Source organism: Bicyclus anynana, chromosome 17 (genome assembly GCF_947172395.1).
Source record: "Bicyclus anynana chromosome 17, ilBicAnyn1.1, whole genome shotgun sequence".
NCBI lineage: Eukaryota > Metazoa > Arthropoda > Insecta > Lepidoptera > Nymphalidae > Bicyclus > Bicyclus anynana.
Window position 1 is genome coordinate 2,582,407 of NC_069099.1, and position 25,968 is coordinate 2,608,374.

Consider the following 25,968-nt stretch of genomic DNA (forward strand, 5'->3'; position numbering starts at 1 on the left):
CTCATTTTTTGCGCAAAGGATCAGCCTGGCTGTCCAGAGCGGAAATGCAGCCAGTATTCTTGCCACCATTCCACGTGGGCATGATTTGTATAGTTATTAGGATAAGTTAGCTTAAGTTCCATATTGTATTCTTTCTCAATAAAAATAAAATCTTCATCATCATTATCAACTCATATTCGGCTCACTGCTGAGCTCAAGTCTCCTCTCAGAATGAGAGAGGTTAGACCAAACAGTCCACCACGCTGGCTCAATGCGGAATGGGAGAATTCACACACGCAGAGAATTAAAAAAAATCTCTAGCATGCAGCTTTCCTCACGATTTTTTGAAGTGACAACGTCTTATAATTCGATGAATCCGTCTGCAAACTCAAAAAAAGATGACGTCATGCGTCGTTCCCTCGCTCTAGGGTTGCCAACTTTTTTTATAAGAAATAAAAGTATATTCTGGTCTATGAAGATTATTAAACAGTCTTTTAGAAAAATTGACATTTTCTTTTGAAAAATGCAACCATTCCATCAGTATTTTCTTATGATATTGTCACGTTCAACTGTCGTCAGTAAACCAACTTTACAGACAACCGATTTTTTTCCTTCACCGTTTGGGACATGTGATATTTAATTTCTTAAAATGCACATAACTGAAAGGTTGGTGGTGCATGCCCCTGACCGGATTCGAACCTACACTCTTCGGAATTAGAGGCAGAGGTCATATCCACTGGACTCTCTGGTCACATCCACCTCTGTGTAGTATTGGTTTAGACACATTGTGATATTACGTCATTTTAATTAGTCTAGTACCTCGACTATAGCTTTCCCACGCTAATACCCGCACAATGTCTGTGTTTACTTTACTTTTAGAGCCGCTCTGTGGTCACGGAGGCACCGTCTACTTATTTGTCGCTGTTTGTCACACCTATAACCAACTATGAAAACACTTGTTGTGTCACCCACAAACGATTTTCAATTCTATTCACATAAAATTAGAGTTGTATTTCCAAAAACAGTATGTATTCATCTTTAAAAGTACAGGTTGTATTTCTAATAAGCGATTTTAAGTTATATTGTGTGTGATTAGAGTATGATTTGCAATGAAGGTTGATTTAATGTGAATAAGTTATGTAGAGTTGTAGTTGTCGAAGCGATTCGCTAACTTGGTGTTTAGTTTTTATTAAGCAGAGTAAATATTAGGAAAGTGTACTGAATTTGTGCCCGTGAGAGTGTAATATGGAATTACCTACTGTATGTGGCCTGAAAAGTCAAAAGAAAGAAAGTTCGTTTATTTATGTTAAAAACAGTACAGTGATACAAACAATATAAATCTACAGTATTTACTCAGAGGCCCAATTATCCGCCCTCTTTACTATGACGGGAGTATATTAAAGTGGGCGGATAATTGTGCCTCTGAGTATATATTTTTTTATTCTTCACCGTTAGTCCTTGACTACAATCTCACCTGATTAGGAGGAGGATGAAAATCCACACACCTTTCGGTTTCTACTTATCGTACCGGAACGCTAAATCGCTTGGCGGTACGTCTTTGCCGATAGGTTGGTAACTAGCCACGGCTGTTGCCTCCCACCAGCCAGGCCTGCAGGGTTATTATGTAACTCGGTGTACCATTCAAATAATAAATCACTACATCGTTTTTCATAGTATTTTCGTAATTGTGATCCTCTAACATCGTATTTTGAACAAAATGGCGTAAGTATCTTAATTTTACGTATAATGGAAGTAATATAGAAGTGGTAGTAGCAAGTAGCAAGTGTGCATTTTAAGAAATTAGATATCACGTATCTCAAACGGTGAAAGAAAACATCGTGAGGAAACCTGCATAACAGAGAATTTTCTTAGTTCTCTGCGTGTGTGAAGTCTGCCAATCCGCATTGGGCCAGCGTGGTGGACTATTGGCCTAACCCCTTTCATTCTGAGAGGAGACACGAGCTCAGCAGTGAGCCGAATATGGGTTGATAACGAACGAACGAGTAGCAAGTAGTAAGATTGTTTCAACGAAAAACTATTATTTACGTATTTTCCTTGAAATAATCATGTTAGTTAATCGCAAAACAAAAAAATCACTGCTATTTGATGTAAAATAACGTAGTCTAGATCTTTTCGTTGAAATAACTATATTAGATGATCACAATTACGAAAATTCGATGAAAAACTATGTACTGACTTATTATTCGAATAGTACACCGAGTTACATATTAACACTACCGCACCAATTGACCCCTAAAGCCCAATAGTGGGCCGTTAAAATATTGGTAGGCTGATAATGATGAAAATCCGCAGGTGACAGAGAAAACCGAATCTGCAAGAGCATATTATCTAGATAGTGAACGAAATAAGTGTAGATACTATACTGTACTATACGTATCTATTAAACTTTATCTAGGTTTCAGTATATCTAGCTAGGAGCTACTTTATTCACTGTTTACCCTAAATAAAATAATAACGATCTGTCACCTAAACTCATAAAATTATTCATGCGGTTGTTTGAACAATTTACAATATTTGCATTTACAGTACATTAGCACGAGTGTCACAAATTCTGCTGTCAGATCCAATTTTAATAATTCATTTCCATCAATAACTTCATTACTTAAACCGACTTTAGAAGACGCGAATGTTGAAAATTGGAACTGCATTATTGCTGTTTCTATAAAGAATTGCGTATTTCTTTAATTGATAAAGTTATGAATAGATTTACACATAAAGCCCCCCTTTTTACTCTACTTAAGAATTTTTAAATTTTAGCTAAATCTCGATAAATGTGCTATTTAACACTGAAAGAATTTTTCAAATTGGACCAGTAGTTTTCGAGATTAGCGCGTTCAAGCAAATAAACACAAACTCTTCAGCTTTAATATATTAGTCTATATTGTCATTATCACAACCTTTTATTATCATTCTACGACAAACCTTCTCATCGATGTGGGTGGTAGATGCCCGTAGGTACTCCGTTTCAATCAGGCTATTAGGCAAGCTAGACCGTATTGGAGTTTTAAACAAAATATTTGTATGCACCCAATATCGTAGCAAGGCAGTAAAGGTTTTATTTATTAGCTTCAAGTAAACGAGATGACGTCAACTATTATAATTTACTTGATGTTAAACGACTTGCTGTCACATTTATTGTATTACAAGTAGGCCGAGAGCCGGTGAACGATTTGTTTGTCGTTTCATTGCCTAGCTATCAAACTTGAACGCGCCTATGGCATCTAGAATTGAATTAAATAATCTGACTATTTGACATCTGTGACGTAGCGATTTTATAATGACAAATATTCTCATTCAAAGTCTACCAACGCGCATTGATGAAGCGTAGTTGTTTAGGCCGCAAATCCCCATTAATGTAACTGACAGTGTCAAAAATAGCCTGACAGGCTAACAAAAATTATGATGATTGCATGCAATTGGATCGGCTTTCAGTGTCACACAAAAAGTAGAATTAATTATTTTAAGGTAATTTTAATGATAACAAATATTTTAAAGAATGGTGTTTTTACCCTACTGAAAGAAGGGTTATGTTTCATTAAAAAAGGAAAGTTAAGTTGTCTTGCCAAAAAATTTTCAGCAAAAACTACCTTCTGAACCGGTGGTTTTTATAGTCAAACTGAACGTATCAAAAGTCAGCCTACTTGAAGAAAACAAATTTTGATTTTTGTATTGCCGAAGTTAATTCTCACTGCGAGTAAATCGTTGTCTGGCTCTTACACTAGCAGGATGCAGACAACTGAAGTTGACATGATAACAAAAGCAATAACAATAAGCCGTTAAATTGTGAAAGTTTGATTTAAGTCGAGCCTGAACTCGGAATGGATCTGGAAATGTAACTTGTAAGCCAGTATAATCTATACTTAGTAATAATATAAGGAGAAAAACTTTTTTATTTCTTTTATTACCCATTTAAACCATTCACTCACAGATGTAAAGCTTAATTATCAGCAAGTAATGTAGGCAATAATTAATCTCCGTTTTCTCACAGGAACGGTAACTACCCAAGTAAAATCACAGGGCAGTCGCTACGACTAAAATCACAGGGCGATCACTAGTCACCTATATTCTCTAGCAGCAACAGTTTCTTACTTTTTTAATACTGAGCTGAAAAAGGTAATGAAAATATGGAATAAAGAATAATAAACTTGTTAGGTGTTAAAAATAGATTACAATGAAGAAAATATAACATAAATGTCTAAAATTTTACTAACAATACTATTTGCAAGCGAAGCTAAAAGAACCATCTTAAAAATCCAGAAAACATCGTGTACAACAAGAAAGAGGTAATCCTTCAAACGTGAATCTCATCTGAAGTTGTGTTCGTTCTGGAAAATAAACCATTCAGTTCACAAGCGCCGAGGCAACTAGACGGCGTCTGTTTTTAGAAAAACAAAAACCAATTCCCAGACCAATGAACCGAAGCACGGCGTGCCGTTTAAATGCTAATTCGAGATCAAAACAAAGTGACAAACATACGGACAGACCGTGTCACTCGGATGATTTGCATTACATAACACGACGTTGTCCGCAGCTAAGATGTATTGCTGGTAATTGCGAGCTGGGTTAGCATTTTAAATTATGCACAGCTACCTCTATTGTTGAACGAGATCATAGGAAGTTCTGACAGTATTGTTCTTGTGAATTCCTTTGAGCTTCGTCCTAAATTGCAAATCCTTTACGTTATATACTTAACTCGAATTAGCTTCACGATTTCAGAAGAGATCCTTTTGAATTGGACTATAACCGATATATTTAATAACCTGTACAGTGTACAGGTGTTTTGCTTTCAATGGAAATATTAGTTTATAGTAGTAATAATACAGAGTGCTGTATTATTAGTATTATTATTATTAGTATTAGAGTACATAATGTGTCTGTGCAGTTTTGACCCATTTCGCTGTTTCTAATGAAGGAACGACTTTTAACATGGTCTCCGAAGCATGGGAGTGCATGTTATCACAAAAAGTGGCATGTACTTCATAAATTTAAAAATACACTGCCTATCCTAAAGTCTTGTACGAATTTGTACCTATTGGAAGAGAATTTATCTCCTCCCATAATTCGTAATATACTCACTATTATAAAACCTTAAACCATATCCTTATTAAACACAGAAAGCTATTCATTAATACAGATCATTTGGTAGTGTACATTACCACATCGGTAAACCACAATGATTTATTTTTATTTTTAAAAATAGTTTCATGTCATTAGCTACAAAAATTCAGACTTCCTTTATAAGAGGCATATTTAGGAGGCCACGTTGATACAAAAATCGAGGAGGATATGCCCAACGCCATATTGGTAATTCTTTTATCATGGTCGCAGAAAGTTTGTATGCCACTGCATGTAATTAGCGATTGTAGTATTCGTGCACACAAAACGTTCCTCCTCCAGTGCTGCAATGTCCATTACATGACAGTGGTATAAAAACTTATTTTAAATTTACGTCCATTTAAAAATCTTGTATCGCTATGTGTGTATCCACTTAATGAGCTCTTAATAGTCAGTCTCAACATTTCAGGGCACGAAAATGCTTCATTTTTTGTATAGGTATAATCTACCCATTTGGTTGGCATATTTGACCGGATTAATATAGATAGTCGGGTGTAACTCGTGTATGGTCAGTTTGCGGCCGGTGCGAACTGGACTTGAGCAATCATTGCAGTTATCAACAATTGACATATAGTTGATAAGATGGGAACATAAGACAATAATTGCTAGAAAATTGTAAAGCTTCAGTACCCCTGGAACAAAATTAATGACCATGCATGAAAGCTTACTTGTATGTTTTGTTTATTCCTGACTTTGCTTTTGTTATTTATCCAAGATTATTAAATAAGTAGGAATATTACTAACATTCTTGTAAAATCAATCATCGGCATATAAAATTAATTTATTATATTATGTTATGATAATGTGATATTACCATAGTACGCGGATTACCATGTTCTGCACAATCGTAAGGATACATTAAGTATCCATTTCCGGCCATCTATAACATGTCACTGATTTGATCATCACATACCTACGTATGACTACCTCGTTGGACCAGTGGTTAGATTATGTGACTTCGGAACACGAGTTCAAAGTAGGAAGATAGGAATGAAGAAAGAGTCCCGCGCAAGGGACCGACTACTTTTTTTTTTTCTCTACAAGTAAGCCCTTGACTACAATCTCAACTGATGGTAAGTGATGATGCAATCTAAGATGGAAGCGGGCTAGCTTGTTAGGCGTAAGATGAAAATCTACACCTCTATCGACTTCTACACTTACGACCAATTAAGAGAACCTTAATCAGCCCAGCCGGGGATCGAACCCAAGACCTCCGTCTTGTAAATCCACCGCGCATTCCGCGCATAATTATGTACTCAGATGAGCCGTGTTAGCCCAGTGGCTATGACCTCAGCCTCCGATTCCGGAGGGTGTGGGTTCGAATCCGGTCCGCGGCATGCATCTCCAACTTTCCAGTTGTGTGCATTTTAAGAAATTATATATCACGTATCTTAAACCGTGAAGGAAAAACATCGTGAGGAAACCTGTATATCAGAGAATTTTCTTAATTCTTTGCGAGTGTGAAGTCTACCAATCCGCATTAGGCCAGCGTGGTGGACTATTCTGCCGTCTTAATTAAGAAGGGCACAACTAATGTTTTTTTCGAAATTGAGTTATATACATATTTGGAATCAGGAAAAAAAGGCCTATCTGCCTAATTTTTCGTGTATTTTTAGCAACAAACTAAACAAAGATAGCATAAGCATAAAGGGCACAACTGCATGATTTTTTAAGTTGTTGTACTTGGCCTGACCCCTCTCATTCTGAGAGGAGACTTGAGCTCTGCAGTGAGCCGAATATGGATTAATAATGAGATGAAAGTGTCCTTAAATGTTCATTAAATGCTGTAGCAAAGCTCGATGTTAACTATTTAACTTGTTGTTAAAAGAAAATGAAATTATTTATTTATTCGCTGATGATATCTTTATTGTAGAATGACTTTTATACCATACGATACGATACGTTGTATTACAGTCGTCTTCTTCTTCTTGCACGTTATTCTTTCTAACCAACTCTTTTTTATCTTTTTTATATTCTGTTGCTTTATTATTTGTTTGGTAATGTGATTTTCATTCCTCGTTATTACCATATTTAAATTAATTTGAATTAAGAAAATAAGTTAAAATTTATTGTTCGGATTATATCGTGCATTTAATGTCTATAGTTTCAAAATAAGATTAAACAAAAAGTGGACTTAAAATGCTAAAACATAGAAGTGTATCAGATAAACTTATCTAAATAGTATCATATAAAATATATTATAATAAAACTAATAGTTATTGTTCTGATCCTTGAGCTTTATAATGAAGTCTGCCTTTAAATATCGTAAGGTCTGAAAATACCCTACAATTCGTAGCAAGTTAGAGTAAATTAAATTTTATTACACAAGCAATAAGAATCAAATTATCTAGTATATGTGATTCCAACAGGTGTATTAATATGAAAAACCAAGTTTTTGTGGCAACTTGACTTGTGAATGGTCGCCCATTCATGGTATAAAGGATGTGACAAGATCTAGATTCATATTTTTAAGATTCATTTAGACTTTTTGTACGATGTACAGTTTGAGATTTGTATACCGATATCGATGATATTATAAAACGAAAGTCATAAAGATTTCTTGTCAATCCCGTGCCATTAAAATCCCATTGATCACGCACTGGCCAGCAGGCTAGTTCACTATCTTTGACGTATGCTAATTGACATATATACGAAATTGAGATTCTATGTAAAAATGTCATTCGGTGCTTACTGGGATATATCACACGGTAGGTAAATTACATTTTGCCTATTGATTTGATGTTGAAGACCCCATGTCCTGTGAAGCACTGAGTCATTCCGAATGTAATGCTCCCGTGTTCTCTGTTTACCCAGCTCTTAATATTCTTGATCAGCTTGATGTTCCTAAAAGGCCTAGATAATGATGATCATAGTTTCTAAGATCTTTGCAGTTCGCAGCCGCCCTAACAACTGACTCCTTCGTTAAAGATCGTTGTCTTAAAGTGTATAATTGTTTGATATAATTACAGTATCATAACAAGCTATAAATTAGACCGTTAATTGCTGCACTGCGAAGGCATTTATTATATTGATTGAATATGATCACAAATTGCGTTCCAACTTAACCTACCATTTTGTACAAATAACTGACCATTTAACTTTGTTCTTATGGTGCTATCTACAAATAGCCTATCCACACAAAAGTAGGATAATATAAATTACATTAAGACAAGCAGACATCTGCGACTTTGCCGGCGTAAAGCTCTCCTATTATTTTAAGACTTTTTTCGAAACTTCCAAATGTTATCCTCAGATTTTAACCAATGTACAGAAACCCTTGACAAATTATATGCTTTGTATATAATTCGTCATTATAAGCTGACAAACTGAAAACTACGAGAGTGACTCATAATGACCTTCCTTATGAGTCACCCTATTAATTGATGAAAACCACATGAAATTCCGTTTAGTAGTTTTCTAGTTTATCGCGAACACAATTAGACGCGGCACAGGACTTTGTTTTATTGCTATGTTTTTATAGATAGGTATAGTGTATTATCATTTATTTTAGCAGTTAGTACTAACAATCGATTGTATCATTTTCAATATCATCTTTATCAGCCGATGGAGTCCCCTGCTAGACTTCAGTCCTTGGTAAGGATTTCCAAACACTTCGACCTCTAGCCGGCATCCAGCGGTTAACTGCTTGAAGTCTACCTATTGACGCGACCCCTCACTAGGTGGAGGCGACCCCACCCAGATCGTAAAAAACAATTAAGTATTTGAATTTTATCAAATTAATATCTATATATTTTAAGCGTTCTAAAATTAGGCCTAACTGAATTCATGCCAAAACATCGAGAATATTATAATTTAAAGCGTCAGAAAATCAAATTCATTCAAGTAACTAAGCCTTTAGGACTCAATTTGAATTTTAACCAAAATGACTTTATACGCACCCAATGCGACAGGAAAACTATTAAAACTTAAATAAGATAGACAATACACCAAGAGCCAGTGACCGCGATTACTAAGTCAGCTGTACAAGTGAAACATTGCAGCTAAAACATTGACAAGTGATATGAAAAGAGTATGCCAGTCCTCACTAGAGCAGTATGGTGGGTCTAAGTTCTATGTCCTCTCCCCTAAAAGGAGGGAGACGTGGCCCTGTAGATAAGAAATTTATAATGATGAAATGGTAAGTAAAATAAAAAAAATCTACTATACCTCTACATAATACTGTAGGTATGACTACCTATATATTTATTGGTAGACAATCGACACCGCAGTTTTCAATACAGGAAATGCGTGCAGCGTCGTCATTTCCGATTCCGATAATCATTTCTGTGAGAAGACGAATCCCATATTATCTCACAGTAACTCAAACCAATTATTATTATTATTATTGTAGATAAGTCAAATTCTATTGATTAAATTATAATTTTATTTGAAGATGAAAATTATTGAGTCAACAACCCGAAGTTTCTTGATAGAAATGAAGAACATTCATAGTTTTTTTTGTCACATTTAAGATATAACTTAAATAGCACAACACAATTTTACCAATTTTGTGGAAATTAATGATCAAAAAAGTGTCATAATGTCTAAACCTTGTAGGTAAGTGTAACAGTCACCTTATTTCCATGATCATCTTGTACTTATCCTTATAATGGGGTAATACCATGTCTTTTTTCATCATTTACTTCAGAAAACCTCAGCTAAGTAACTCTTCTTTTGCCTTCTTTTCTTGTTCCACTTCCACTTGCAAATTTAAGTTATTTAATTAAGTCACCTTCCCTTAAAGTATGATATTTAAAACGAACACAATCGTTATCAGTTTTATAGGTGATCAAGATCTGAATTAATATTCAAACCAGAGCCTATTTCGTCTATCTAGGAGCACATAGTTGCGGAGTAACGACCCGATACGAAGCAGTAATTCATTCATAAATACTGGCCTGTACATAATTAACAGAATTTAGGAGTGCTTTATGATTTCAATTTAATTGCTTTATTTTAGATACTGCGTTTTAGGTGTAAGTGAAAAACAATTATGTTTAATTTTTTGAAATAAGGTATATTGGTTGAGCGGAAAAGCCTCAAATAGATGAATAAGCTTGTTGCATCGTTGGAACATGCAAAAAGCGCATCCAACATAGTAGATACTACTCTGCAGTGAGGGTCTTAGTCATAAGAAGGTCTACCTATAATTTTGTCTACTTTTAGGCCAAAACGCTCCTGACATAAACATTGCATTAATTACTTGACTTGTCAAAAGCAGACGAGACTATAGACGAGACTAGATGATAGAGTCTAATGTAAGTTATTTTTCTTCAGATTTTCACAAATTCCGCGAGTAGGTACCATCGATTTTACTAACATTAAAGGAAATATTTCTAGTTTTATATGTAACATAATGAATAAACTCAAAAACGATTGGACCGATTCGAGAAATTCTTTTACTAATAGAAAGCTAAATTATTAGTGATAGATATAGAAAAAATTTATTCCGCAAGGTGATTCCGCAAGGTTCTGCTATTATTCAATAGGTTGAGTCGTTGCTGAGAATGCATCTCTAGTTACAAACCTTCGTGCCACTTTATCCATCACTCCAAACAATACAACAAACGGTATCAATCAAAAAGGAATAAAAGGCAAGACGTGTCCAATTTGTCGGCTTGTACCCAATATAACGATCACAGGCGCCGGCCGAGCACGGGGAGATTAATCTCTCGTAATTACACACTTAATTGGTGATTAAACAACATACTCATCTTTTTGGGCGATTGATGATCGTAAAAATAAACAGCGTCGACTTGAACGCATAACTCCATAACTGACATTTTAAGAAAGCGAACACAACATCATAATATACTCGTATGTACGAATACATGATGTTGTTATAGGGTAACTTAAAAAAAAATACTAAAAAAGTATCATTTGCTTGTCAATAAAGTTACGAAACTGAATAAATGTTTGTATTGTTTTGTATTATGTTATTATGAAATGCATTTTTACAATTTATATGATAATATAGATTTTTTTAACTAACTATTAAATAATAACAAGATTATAATTTGAAGCCACAAAATATTGGAAGATAATATTTACAAGTAATACTAAACCAAGCAGAATTTATTGATATTAATGATTTAATATGATGAAGTTAATGATTAAACTATTAATGATGTTAATGATTAAATATGATTAATTGCCATCGTCATTATATATACGTAATTACTGAGTTATAATTGATTTTAATTGAAATAAAGAAATTTGAAATTGGTCAAAGCCTTCAATCTTAAATTTAATAATATTGAAGGGTTTGAATAATTTCAAAAAAGTTCTATTACCCATAGGAAGGGTATATCCAATACGCTGATTATCCCCTGGAAGGCAATGCTAAATATTTTGGGCTAAATAAACGCCAGTTCTTAGGTCACCTGACGTATATTACAGTTTGTCAAACAATATTGATGATTTATTTGACGTTCGTGATCAGGTTCCAGGGTTTAAATGCAAGAACCGCAAATTTATTATACTAAAGTCTTTAAATTTTACCGAGTATTGACGACATATAAGAATTTGAATAAAATGTCAGTTAATGAGTTCTGCCTCTACGCGGTAGAATTAGATTAGTTGCTCATTTGGTTCTGATAAGCCCCAGCGGGTTGAACACGATACAATCATTTACAGGCTTTGATTTAAACGCGTAAAGTGTTTTAGTGTGTTTTTAAATCAAAATTAAAATGATGGGTGTGAATTTTCATGTTTCTCCTACATAATTATCATAGTCTAAGGTACCACAGTTCGATTGTACAAAAGTTAGTGTTTTGAAATTGTCTTTTCGAAAAAATTTATACAGATATATAATAATATTCCTTTTAAGCACATTTTGTCACAGATGGTCCATTTATTACTTTATCGTTATGCCTATGGTATGATTTGGTAATTTATTCAGACTTTTTAACGTAAGGTTTTTTAACTCTATTGTGTTTTCTTGGAAATCTTCAACACTATCCATATATATTTTTTCAAAATTCTAAAAAGAATCTTTTGGATGTGAGTTTACCAGCAATTGTTATAATTTTATCAAAATCAATATTAGATACTTGTACACTTAGTTAGGATTGTAATATTTTTTAAAAGATCTTTTTTTTTAATTTTTCCCCAAAATCTCACCTGCCTACAATTAAAAAATCATTATGAATGATTCCAAATCACCAGGACAACGTCTTACGGGTCAGTAAATTGCGCAATACACATTTAGCAAGACACCTGATTACGTGTCACGTATCATATAAGCTCGTAAACAAATTAACGCGTTGCAGAATCGGTGGTCTGTTCGTGATAAATGCTCCTCCAAACTGACGTGTGGAGTAACAACTCAGCGGGGCACTTGCAGCGGTCGGCTCTTGACGTATAGCTGACGAGGATATTTAATCACCATACTCAGACTGGGCGCATTTAGATAGACTTGTTATAAGTTACGAGGTATCTAAATGCACCCAGGCTTCTGTGTGCCTAGTGGGAGTTTTCAATATTTTCATACTGTTACTATCGCGTTGACGTAAACGCAAATTTATATGGAATTGAAACAGTTGTGCAGATGGCTAGATGGCGCTGTTTCAATTCCTTAGAAATTCGCGTTTACGTTAACGCGATAGTAACAGTATCAAACTGCCACTATGCCCTCTGATATTTCTTTTTTCGGTTACTTACCTGACAATAAAGTAAAAAATATTTGATTTATTTCCCATCTTCAGGTTTTTTTTAATAGTTGATTTATTAGTAGTAATAAATGGGAAAAGATATTTAAAGTATTTGCAAAACTACGGAAAAGTTTTCTTAAATATTACTTTAATTTGAAGACCAAGCAAATGCATCTATACAAAAAAATAAACTTCTGCACACCAAGTGTGGCATAATTTTAGATAAAGTTATAAATTCTTTAATGACCTATGCCTTACTTTCGTCCAACTTTTTTTACCTAAACTACGGAAAATATTCCATTAAACAATAAAAACAAAAAGTTAATATTTTGATCAACTCTTAGTGATACAAACGACTGAAACTCAACATTAACTGATTTTCATTTATTCAATGATTTTATTACAATATATTTCAATTATTTATGTTATAGGGTTTACGCACATTTGAATAAACAATGACATCACAACTAGTAAATCACAAGAAGTCACAATTTGAATGGCATAGCAAATAAGACTATTTAGAATGTTGTCCAGGATTTACAGAAGCATTATTTTGCCATGCCAATATCCGGTCTACTTGTTACATCTCTGCGTTACATCCACAACGGCCCATTCATCAAAACCAACTTTACCTGCACACGCATAAAGGTAATTGTCGGCTAGAAAAATTACTTCCACCTTATTTGCCTTGTCATTGATAAACCATTTTAGTATTTAAATCACATTGGTTAGAGTTCAAACTTGTGTGCATACAACGAAATTAATAGTTACTGGACTACTGAAGTGCATTTAACAAAATATCACGTCTGTCCGAATGCGATTTGCGAGTGTAATGCAAATACTGTGATTTGCTGTAATTGCATTTAAGCTGTGCTCTGTAACTCGGCAATGTATGCTTAAATTAAATAGAATATTATTAATGTTAAGATTGTTTAAATCATAACTTTTCTTTCTTTATAGTCTTTTCTACTAGACACCTTTAGTAACGTTATTGATATTATGATAATTATTTTTACAAGAACTGTCAAGTTTGAGGTCAAAAATTACTCTAAGCAAGTAACGACAACAATTTTTTATTTACTAAGTCTTTGCGAGTTGAATTTGAACAAGGACGCGTTACTTTGCAAAAGTTAGTGCCAAAACCAACGGACTACAATACCTTATCGTAAGGTTCACATTGAAACCGGAAAATCCTCTGGAGTAAGTGATTCTTCATTGTTCAATTTCAAAGTTCTATATTCATTTGCAAAGTTCTAGAGCAAACAAGAAGGGTTTTGTTAAGTCTGATAATTTTTGTCGCTTGGTTTTTGAACAGCAAAATAAATAATTTTTTATAGTTATTCATTTTAGAATGAATTGTCACTTAACATCAGAGAGATCGCAGTCAAGGGCTAAACTTGTGATTAAATAAAAAAATCTATTTACGCTAAAAAAACATATTATAAACAAATAGTTACAAAAATATCTAGAAAATTATATCATTAATAGTGATCTCTCTGTCTGCTACATTACAATCATCTGTTGTACGATCTGATCTTAGAACTGGCTGTGTGTAAGTTAGTTTAATATTATGTTGGTTTTTCGGTTTTTTATTTGGTGTTTCTGATAGCGTAGAAGTAGTTATATTGACCGTTGTAATAGTTCAACCTATCGGGTTACAATCTTGATGAGAATATCATGGAGTTAGTCACGTAAAATACACTGTATATAAACGATCTCATGGTGAACAGTCGCAGGTGGAATGATAATTGGTTTGACATGCTGAACCCCATTCAAACACACATACCGAATAGGGAGTTTATCTTTATCTATATCGTTACTACTTGTATTAGTATTATGTAAATTGATTACGGGGTCCGTATTAAAATTGCCATCAGGTACTGTTAGTCTTGTAGCGTTGATATTAAGTTAATCAATAGCCGTAACGTTATCAGCATATCATGCTTATATAAATAAATGACTAATAATGATAATGATATCACATTTTTTTTAATAAGTATTGACTATTCCGTAGTTGTAAAGTTGCGTCATTTTATGGAAATAATTGTTTAATTAATCTTACAATACATTATTTTCATATTGTCTGGGGAAACCAGGCGGAATATGTAACGCGAGTATACATACATGTCTTGACCGATATGTTGGCAAAATTTGAAACAAATAAACTTACTAAAAATGCTCGACCTCTGAGTGAAAAGCGTGTAAAATTGATGATAATGATAATAATAAATTATAATAAGTTAAGAATAATGTAAACAATGATATGAGGATGTTTTTCTTCAAAAATAGCAAAAATTAATTTTGTAATTTTTTAGACATGGTTCTTGACTTAACTAACAAATAAGAGCAATGTAATTACAAGAAATTTTGTATCATAATAACCTTATTAAAATCTTATTACAACTTAAATTACGTATTTGTTACTATGTAAGATACGTTACGTTATTACGTTATCATAGTCAGCTCACTGCTGAGCTCGAGTCTCCTCTCAGAATGAGAGGGGTTAGGCCAATAGTCCACCACGCTGGCCCAATGCGGGTTGGCAGACTTCACACACGTAGAGATTTAAGAAAATTATCTGGTATGCAGGTTTCCTCACGATGTTTTCCTTCACCGTTTGAGACACGTGATATTTAATTTCTTAAAATGCACACAACTGAAAAGTTGGAGGTGCATGCCCCAGACCGGATTGGAACCCACACCCTCCTGAATCGGAGGCAGAGGTCATATCCACTGAGCTATGCTATCCGCTATAAGACCTTACTTCATAGGATCATGTAAGATACACTAAATATAATTTATGAGCAAGCAAAGTCCTTAAATTGCGTACTATTCAGTTGCCATTTAATTAAAAGCCTAACACATACAATGTCTCCTAATCTGAACATGTTAAACGTTGAACTTCTTTCCAGTTAAACAATTTCACGATTTGATCCTTTATATCCCGAGCGATTACATCAAAAGCGATCCAATTAGCGTGTCCTTTATAAGTTAAAAGCCGGCATTATCCTGCACCAACCCAAATACCCAAACCCAAGTACTCGTATAATCTGCCACAATATTTGTGAGTCAATTTGTTTGATCTACTGATTCACTAAGCGCCCTGCAACTAGGGTTACCATAGAATTTCATCTCAGAATTTGTCCTGATCTTAGGATTTTTCGACTCTTCTGGATCTTGCATATTTCATGCAATTTCAGAATGTTTTGAATTGTTTTCAATAAAATACAGCTTACCTACATTTTTTTCTTTAAAAACAAACAAACTACAATACCTTACCAAATAATTGAACAATTACCTAAAATCAATACTTATTCATGCTTAATGAAATCGAATCGAAAAAGAATCGAAATGAGAGCTATGTCCAACGCGTGAGCAAGATCCGCTGTATATCAAAACGATAATAGTACTTATCTATAATTGTGTTAGGATTTTTAGAGGCCTTTTCTCCGGCATTTTAAGTTTTTGATCTGGAAACCCTACCTGCAACACACCAAACAGTGGTTCTATGCCTCGTGTAACATGAGAATGTGCATCAGGACGCCGTGGGAACACTCGGTATTAAGCAACGGTCAATATTGGCTGATGCTATTCATTGTTACCGACGAATTTAGAAGTAACCTTTTCTATGGCATCATCAAACAAGTCTCCACTACCGCCCGTATCTTTACACCTACGTGCTCCGTGTTTGTATTTAGGTTTGTGATTAGTCCGTCTGTCCCCTTGCCGATATATAATAGTAAATAATGTATTTTTGTGGGTCCCTTTTATTGCCGCTGGCTCCGGAATCGACCTGGGTGGTTTGGATTTTTTAACCTTTCTCATTTTTATGACAATGCTCTTTTTTGGGTGCCGCGTCCATTTTGTATGTGTCTGGTATTCACAAAGTCCACGTATATTCTTTGTGCGTTCCATTTTACGTTAAACTGTTTGGTTTGGCGGACAGTATTTGATGTTGGATTTTTAGTAATATGTTATATCACGAGATTTAGCTTGACAATGCCGTGTTTTGTACTCCCTCTTAACCCATATAGGGAGTTTGTTAAACTCTTACGGGATTTGGGTGCTTGTTTGCCTTCTCAAAAATTTCAATGACGAAATGAAAAGTTTACTTACAACACTCACTAAATACTCAAGGTACTTTTAACCTAGGTAAGCTTATGTAAATACTTACTTACTTTTAAATATAAAAAGCTGCTTAGAATATACATAAATTTTGAAATGCGTAAAACATACTTACTCTAATTTAAGCTGAGATTTATTTTATTCGCCATCATTCTTAGTCTTGGTACTGCCAACTGGCCTTCTGCTTTATAGACGAGTGGATAGAGAGTTTTGAAGTTATAATTCTCAAGTAATGGACTTTAGGTAATTATTTTACTCTCTAATTAAGAACTTGAAAGTAGAACTTCATGGTCCAAAGACCAACACTAACCAGTGGACCAGCAAGGCAGATTTTTGGTTTATTATTATTGCTTATAAATAAAGACTATATTTTTATGTTTTGTTGAGTTGTAGCAGGTGGTATTACTTGCCTTCTTAGTTCTAGGTCAATCGAAAGTTCCCTATAATTATATATTCCCTTGAAATTGTCAAACTCCTTTTTTACAGCTTCAAAAGGCTAAGAAAAAATAGGCCTGAGTATAGGTTTTAATTTCAACTCGGTTCCCTTCCGCGTTCCCGAGATAAAGAATTTTGTCAGTGGTTCTATAAATGTTCCCTTTTTTCCTTTGATCTACGGAACCTTAAAATCCGATCTAAAGTAACCAAACGTCATAAAAAAACAATATAATTCAATCAGTTCGCGTGCAGTATTCATAACTTCAGATTCAATGCAGCGTAACTATCGACTCGGTCATAATCAAATTAAATCCTTATGATGTGAAGGATTGTAAACCGCGCCTAATTACCATCTTCACACCGGCCCGGGAAATAATTACCGAGGTTCTCATAGCGACACATGCAGGGGTGAAGAAGACGGGGTTATAGGGCACGAAGGGAGGGAAAGGGACGCAGCAATGCTGCAAACAATGTGTGAAATATGCTCCATTGTAAGTGGCAGGAAGTGGCTGAAACCTAATAGAGCCTTTTATTGCAGTTTTGTGTTGGACATGTTCTTTTTACTTCCCGTAACATAGTGTTAAATTTTCAATATTTGGTATCAATGCAAGTTAATATCTTACTTTCACCTTTTTTATATCACCTTTAGACTATTTTTAAATCAAAAAATACCGTTCAGTCTATACCCCCGTGACTTGAAGAGCATCGCGTTATTCATCATTATCATACTCTAATAGTGACCGCAATAGTGTGGTGTCTGATGGATCAGACTCAGAGCATAATATAAACATTCTACAAAGACTGAGTCCTAGCTCTGTTGTAAGCCATTAACAGTACAATTAACGTCTCCGTAGAATCTACTCTACAATCCGGTGATAATCACAACCTGAGACTTGACTTTTTAAAAATGCTTGTAAAAACCTGCTGATAATAAAAGATTTACCTTTTCTTTACCGACTTTCAAAAAGGAGGAGGTTAATTAACTTAGCGAAAAGGATGTGTAAGAATGAGTGTTAATGATGTCCAACCATCTTGGATTTGAGTCATCATATTAACCGTTTGCTGTTACGGCTTAGATTTTCGCCATTTACAGTACATCAGTCAACACGAGGTCAGTGTCGTGTCAATTGTCAGGCTGCACTTGTACACAATGCTATCATTTATAAAGCTAATGATAAGATCTAGGCACCTAGGCGTGACAAGCGGTCTGCAATAAATCAATGCAATTCAACTGGCAACATCCTGACAATCGCCTATCGCCCACTCAGTACCAATTTTAAGACACCATGAAACAGCATCGCGAGGCAAATATAATCTAAGGTACATATTGATAGGCCTACTTTGGTAAACGTTGAAAGAATACATTGCTTTAAGTCTGATTAGAGCCTATATTTAACTTTTTAGAAGTGAAGGAACCGCAGATGAAAGGCAGAAAGGTAATTAAATTTTAGTTAGTACACTGAGAACGGATTTTACGACAGGACCGAATTAAGGAGGTCTAAGGGCGGACTAAGTCGCAGGCGTCCGCTATTTAGTTAGTTTTAACTGTTTTCAGGGTATGTGGAGTTTTCATAGTTGACTAAGTGAGCTAAGTGTTCACATACAAGAGCGGCAGCTGCTACCGACGACTGCCACCTGCAGTCGGCGACTCTCGGTGGCGATCGACGGCAGTCGCCAACTGCCGTTGGCTGCCGCCGAGACATCGCCGACTGCAGTCGACTGCGATCGTCGGTAGAGTTGCTGCTCGTGTAAATGAACCTGAGAAGGCAATTGTTACATTCAAATCCAAATTTCAGGACAACAAAACAATCAATCGTTTACTTATGTTACAACAATCGCTGGCCTGGACTAGTTAGTTCATAACCACAGATTCCAAATTTTTTTTTTTTAATATTTGCGAGTCAATGCAATAGACTGCCGCGCGAGGTGTACTCGCCGGTGTGATCGTTTCTATTGATGCGATCATCGCGTTACTCATACGACTGAGGCCGACATGACCAAAACAAGCAGAACATTGTCAAATAAATATCAATCTGACGTATGTACACGGTTCGCTTTGTATTTTCTGACATTATCTGCGATTTTGGTCACGGCCTGTAACGTCGCTATTCCGTAAGTTCACAGCTTCGCTTACAACGATGAAACATCCAAGCATCGTTATCTCAATGCGTGTTTTAATTTATGAATTTAAAATTGCACTGGTGCTTTTATTTTTTGTTTAAAGTAATTTCGTTCGTAGTTAGATGTTTGATAAACAACAATACCTAAGATATTGGATGATAGTGAAAAATAGAAGGCTCTAAAATTTATGGAAAACTATTGCACTGTTGAGATAAAAATACAATCTGGCTGATACTCTTGCTTCTATTAGCTTTTTTGTAAATTAATACTTTTAATATCTAACAAATGTATTTTGGACTTTTAAATGGATTACCAGAAAATAATCAAAATATTTCCCTACCTATACCCCTCTCATTTTGAGGAGGCTCGAGCTCAGCAGTGAGCTAAATATGGGTTGATAACGTAATCAAAATATGATTTTACTGTAACAGAAACACAGTGTACCTAAGCCAAGATTTTATTTAAGTTGCTAATATCCTATTTTTATAATTGTTTTTGGTATTTTTATTCTTTATTTAAAGATATTTTTTGCTGAGCGAATATGCCTCTCAGATAAGCTTGTTATAATTTAAACTTAGTAATACAATAACACTACTTAACGTAATAGATTCAGTTCAAAGTAAGATCAAACGGAGAATTAAAGCGATTTCCAAACGGTGCGACCAATAATATGCCCGAGAATTTATCTTTTAGTGTGAATTAAGCTGTAGTATTTGTTCAACGCTAAACTCACTGCTAAACTCGACGGCGACCACAGAGTTACACAATAACACATCTGATTACGTTCGTGACAGCACAGTAATAAATCTTGAGATACATTCTGACACGTCAGTTTGACCAATTATGTCTATGGTCCAAATTAAATCATGATCCGACTTAGTTACGCGTAACAATGCACTGTGACAATTAACACAAGTCAAAGCACTGATTTATACGTAGACAGAGAAACCGACCGACATTTTCCACTGCGAAATGTAAATTTTGGGACTTTATACAACAATGAATAATAGATTTATTTTGATCCTAGCAGACGCCCACTACTTCGTCCGAGTGGCAGGCTGACGTATCCTACTTCCGACTTCCTACCAATATTATAAACGCGAAAGTTTGTATGGATGTTTGAATGTATATTTGTTACTCTTTAACGCCGCTACTACTGAAGCGATTTGGCTAAAATTTGGAATGGAAATGGATTTTACTCTGGAGTAACACATAGGCTACTTTTTATCCCGAAAAAATCCATGGTTTCCAGAGATTTGCGAAAACTGATGATTTTAATGATATGAATGTTTGTTACTCTTTCACGCCTCGACTTAACCGAATTAGCTGAAATTTGGTATTGAGATATATTATAGCATGGATTAACACATAGGCTACTTTTTATCCTGGAAAAATCCATGTTTCCTGAGGGATTTGTGAAAAACTAAATTCCACGCGGACGAAGTCGCGGGCGTCCACTAGTCAGTGATAAAAATAGAGCAGAAGGCGGCGTTTCTTTGTGGAAATTCATTATAAACAATTAATAATTGACTTATCCGACAAATCCAAGCGACAACGCTAGACATTTGTTAATTCTACAAACTCTAGTTACTCTTGTTTCTATTAGTTATAGAACAGAAACTAAAGCATAATGTTCTATCTATAACTACAGAAACAAACCTTGTTTTTGATTTTCCACGAAGAATCCTATCCTACTTCCTACTAATATTAAAAACGCGAAAGTTTGTATGGATGTTTGTTACTCTTTAACGCCGCTACTACTGAAGCGATTTAGCTGATATTTGGAATGGAAATAGTTTTTACTCTGGATTAACAATGAAAAACTGAATTCTTGGATAGAAGCAGGCGTTACTTTGCGGAAGTTCATCATGAATATTTAATAATTTATTTATTTTACTATTTATTATCCGCGAAAAGCCGACGAACCCATGCGACAACGTCACACTGGTCAAACAAAATACTCTCTACGAACGTTTCACGCCGAAACCGGAGAAACATACGTAGAGAGTATTTTGTCGGTATTTTATATCAAAAACTGAATTCCTAACGGGCGTCCGCTAGTAAAAAATAAACATACGCGTCGAAACTCCTCCTTTTTTGTAGTCGGTTAAAAATTAAATAAATTGTCTTTTGTTTCAGACACCTCGCATAGTGCTGAGCGGTTAAGACGCGCGCAGTCACCAAGGTATGTTAGCGACGAGTGCTAAATTTTTTTGAGTCACGTGTTTACCTATTAAGTTAATTATCATTGTCAGCCTATTTTAACGGCCTACAGGACCTCTCTCCAGAGGCGTAGCGTGCCTTGGAGGGGCCCTGTGTCAAAATTAGTTGGGGGCCCAAAAAAAGGTAAACAAAATAAGCAAAAATGATCGTTTAAAATAAAAATGATAATGACTATGTAGGATGTTACCGTCTTTTGGGCACTTAACCAGGGGAAAATAGAGAGTCTGACCTTGTTGAATTTTACCTAATTTTTGCTTTTACATTTAAGGGGTCTGTAGTCCGGGGGCCCCGTATCTTTTAAACGGCTGATACGGGAGCGGATATGGAGCTTAGACCCACCACGCTGTTCCAATGCGGGTTGGCGGGCTTAGCGTGATAATGTAAATTAATTGATGACCACTATGACCGGGAACGATGGCTTAAAGCGCGCCCCGAGGCACGGTATAGTATCACCAACTTCCCATCACATCTTAGTAGAAAGAAAATTATTAGCTCGACCGAGGTTTCAAATCAAGGACACTAGAAACCAAAGTTAACCACTGATCCATCTAGGTAGTCACCAAACAAATACTTATCGCTAGCTTTTCGCTTTTCGTGGACGCACTTGTATGTCTTTCTATACAAAGAATACTAAAATCCGTTCAAAGCGTACGATGCAAGGCTGTGGACGCCTGTCTTAATAAATATAGAATGATCACCGTTAGCCCACCAAATCGCTTTAAAGCAGTGTGGTGGGTCATGCTTTATATCCCCTCCCATACAAGGTGGGAGGCTTGGTTCTTTACGAGATCGTTAAAATAGGCTAATAGCACGAGTTAAAATAGGCTAATAATGAGTGCACAAGGTTTTTGACTAGGGCAGTACGTAAAAATACGTAGAAATTGTACAAAATGAGAAATTCCTCCTCCAATACAAGTACGTAATCCTACTAATTAAACTAACGTTTAAACGTAAAAATCGTAAAAATCCTTGGATTCACGAGATTTACGAAAACCTTATGATTTTGATGATAAGCGTGTTTGTTACTCTTTCACGCCTCGGCTACTGAACCGAATCGATTGAAATTTGACGTAGAGATAAATTATAGTCTGCATTAACATAGGCTACTTTTTATCCAAAAAAAATCCATGGATCCCGAAGGATTTGGAAAAAAGTAAATTCCACGCGGACGAAGTCGCGGGCGTCAGCTAGTGAATAATAATGGGTATGCATTGCGTTTATGCATCTCTAAAGTGCACGTAGTCCACTGAAGGTAGCTGGTAGTTTTATAGCAATATTTTTTTTAAATAGCGTGCTTCAAAAACGAAATTCCCGTGAACTAAATTCCCGGAACAATTACTCAGGAGCTGTCACACACTGTCACTCGCGAGGGAACTCTCACCGAGTGTCACCGCACCACTTTGTTTTGACAAACGATGTGCAAACGTATCGGACGCACTAATTTGTGTTCAATTTGTTTCCCTTTGTCTCTGTCGAATGAATGCCGCTTTCATTAATATCCGCTTTATCTTATTTAGACTGCAGTGACGTTTCGAGGTGTCAAACTGACAGTGTCACTAATTTTTGACGTCATTTATAATTTGTCGTGATGAATAAGTTTGAAATAATTTGTCGTGATGAATAAGTATGAAAAATGGTTTGAATGTGGAACGTGAGGAAACTGTTTTTGTAACGTAACTGTTATAAATAAAAATAAAAAATATAATAAAATAAAATAAAATATGTTTATTTCAGGCCTTGACCCATAGTTGTTAGTGTACAAAAAAAAGACAATAGCTTAAATTATATGTTAGTAAAGTAAATACAGACCAAAAAAATAAAAATAAAAAAAGAGAAATAATAACACTACATATTTAGGTATAATACTTACTTAAGATATCTGCTCCTACATACTGACACACCGGGCACACAGGTATGTGTGTGTATCCAGTGCCTCAGTATGGGACAGTCATACTTTTCGCTAATCACCCTCAGGAAGGTGTTAGTGTTCCCCCTCAACCTGCTCATCAGCGTTGCCGTTATAGTTAGTCAATAACTATAATCCCATTTAATTTATAAGTTTTTTTTAGTTTCATAGGTACGTTAATGTTTTGGAGTCGATAACATTTTTAATTAGAATGCTTTCAATTACATTATGCATAAAACTAGTTTTTTTTTTAATAATAATTAGCGGCACCGCCTTCAAACCGATCAATAGAAAGGACGAGTACGATGTTATTTTTCGCTTTTCGTTGATCGTCTAATCAAAGTTGGTATTTCTTATGAGAACTGCCAAATATTTTGGTTCGGTATTTTTTATTAGATACACTTAAGATTTTGTATCTAGTAAATCACAGTTTTTTAAAAATTATTGCTGAAAAGTTATAACTATTACCGAATTTGTCTTGCCAAGCTAGTATTCGCAAATATTTACGATTTTCGCAAATGTATTTGTTTTTCTAGCTCACATCCAAACGCGTAATCTAGTGCAGGGCCAGCGGAATCAGCGTATAAAAATGTTCGCACTGCGTCCAATTTATTTGATTTTAATCATAATAAAGAGATGATTTATTAACATTCACATACACGAGCCGATTGATCTACATTTTCGTAACACCAATTATAGTGAAATTGAGGACACTTAGGGTCAACGCACAATGACTGATAGTGGGAGAGAGCATCGACGAGGGTCCACAAGGAAAATCTTTTGATTTATGGCTATAATCTGCCGGTATATCGCGGCTTTAGTTAGCAGGCTCAAATTATGGTGAGACGACGAGCCGAAACACTTTCCCCGCATATTAGTTTTCAAGGAGTCCCAATATCATACTAATTATTTGACATAATATTTTTACTACATTAAATGTCAAATAACATTTTGGAAACGCTAAAGAGGGACGACATTGATAAGACTAGAGGACTTTCTTGTCCGGTCTAGAAAACATACCTAGTTATAGTTCCCATGCTGTTAGCTGGATTTCATGATTCCACCACTTTTATTTTGAAAGAAACTGGCAGACTTAGTCACATATCACATACTCGTACTTCTGACGTATTCTTCGATGTTATAAAGTAAACTGCGCTTGTTTTCAGCTCATCTAGCATTGAAAAATAATACCCCTTTTCGATTAAGATTAGTTAGTTATTTCATTCAATTGACACAATTCTCTACGGTTTCTTTCTTCAGTGTGCGTTGGCCATTATGTGGTACGAGGTTCAGATTTTGATTTGATTGCGTATTTTTCTATTAACTATTGTTAAATGTTTTGACCTCTGAGACGCGGCAGTGGGAAAGCCCCGCCCACTGATGTTACAAATAGTCAATCGACTTCCCAAAAAATTGACCAATTGTGAGTTGAACTGGCGTATCGAGAGTTCCGTATAAACACTATATTATAAAGAGCTTTATATTACAGTTAACCCATTTAATATTAGCTATGTGAGCGCACCGGTCAGTGTTTCTGCTTTTTGAAAATATCATGGGAAAATTCTTTTACTCAAACATTGAAGGTCCCTCTTCTCGTCTATTGCCTTGTTGTTAAATTAGTTGTGTTAAAAATTAGTAGAAATTGCAGATATTTCAGTTACCTTAGGCTTTGTTACCTAGTTTAAGAGCCAGGATGCCATTGTAATCCTAAACTGAATATTTACCAATAAACTTTTCTTATTCTTATTTCTTACTATTAATGGTCTGATTTTTCCATAGATCTAAGAGATTCTATAAAGCAACTTTATTTTTAGATAATAATTTCAACTTAACAGCTCCACGCGTCTGATAAAAAGGGATCTTAGTAGACAGATAGAAATATACGGTTAAGAACCCTAAAATAAATCCTATATCTTTTTTTGAAGTATGCTACGGAACCCTAAAAAAACGAGGCTATTAATTTGACACCTACATATACCTATATGTGAGACAAGAACACGCTGTTTTAACGTCGTGTAAAAATTTACCAATGAATGCAAAATTATACAACTGTATCACACTATATCTGCTAGTACAAATAATAATGTAATACACCTGTATTACATTATTACAACTGTATTACTTTGTTATTTATACTAGCGGACATAATGTTACTTTGCCTGTGGTACTTTCTAATAATGTAGCTTTTCTTTGGTGTAAGAAATTTTCAAAATGTTACTTACGTTGATGATTTAAACTTCAATGGGTAACAAACAAACAAAGTCATTTTCGCATTATTATTGTCAGTATGAAATAATATTTGGTTTTTCTTTTAGTCATATGGTTTTAAATGAGTCTCAGATTACTACTGTACTTTCTGTATAAACACATAAATAATTATGAACTGAGAAC

At 35.0% G+C, this 25,968-nt stretch overlaps 1 protein-coding gene across 2 annotated transcripts in view; it reads left to right on the forward strand.

Annotated features, from left to right (window-relative positions):
• Positions 1-25,968, forward strand: part of LOC112046827 (uncharacterized) — a 246,834-nt gene that overhangs the window by 133,830 nt on the left and 87,036 nt on the right. For both annotated transcript variants that reach the window (XM_052886400.1, XM_052886401.1), the window contains one exon: positions 21,588-21,633. The gene's annotated coding sequence lies outside the window, so the exon portion shown is untranslated. The remainder of the gene's footprint in view (positions 1-21,587; positions 21,634-25,968) is intronic.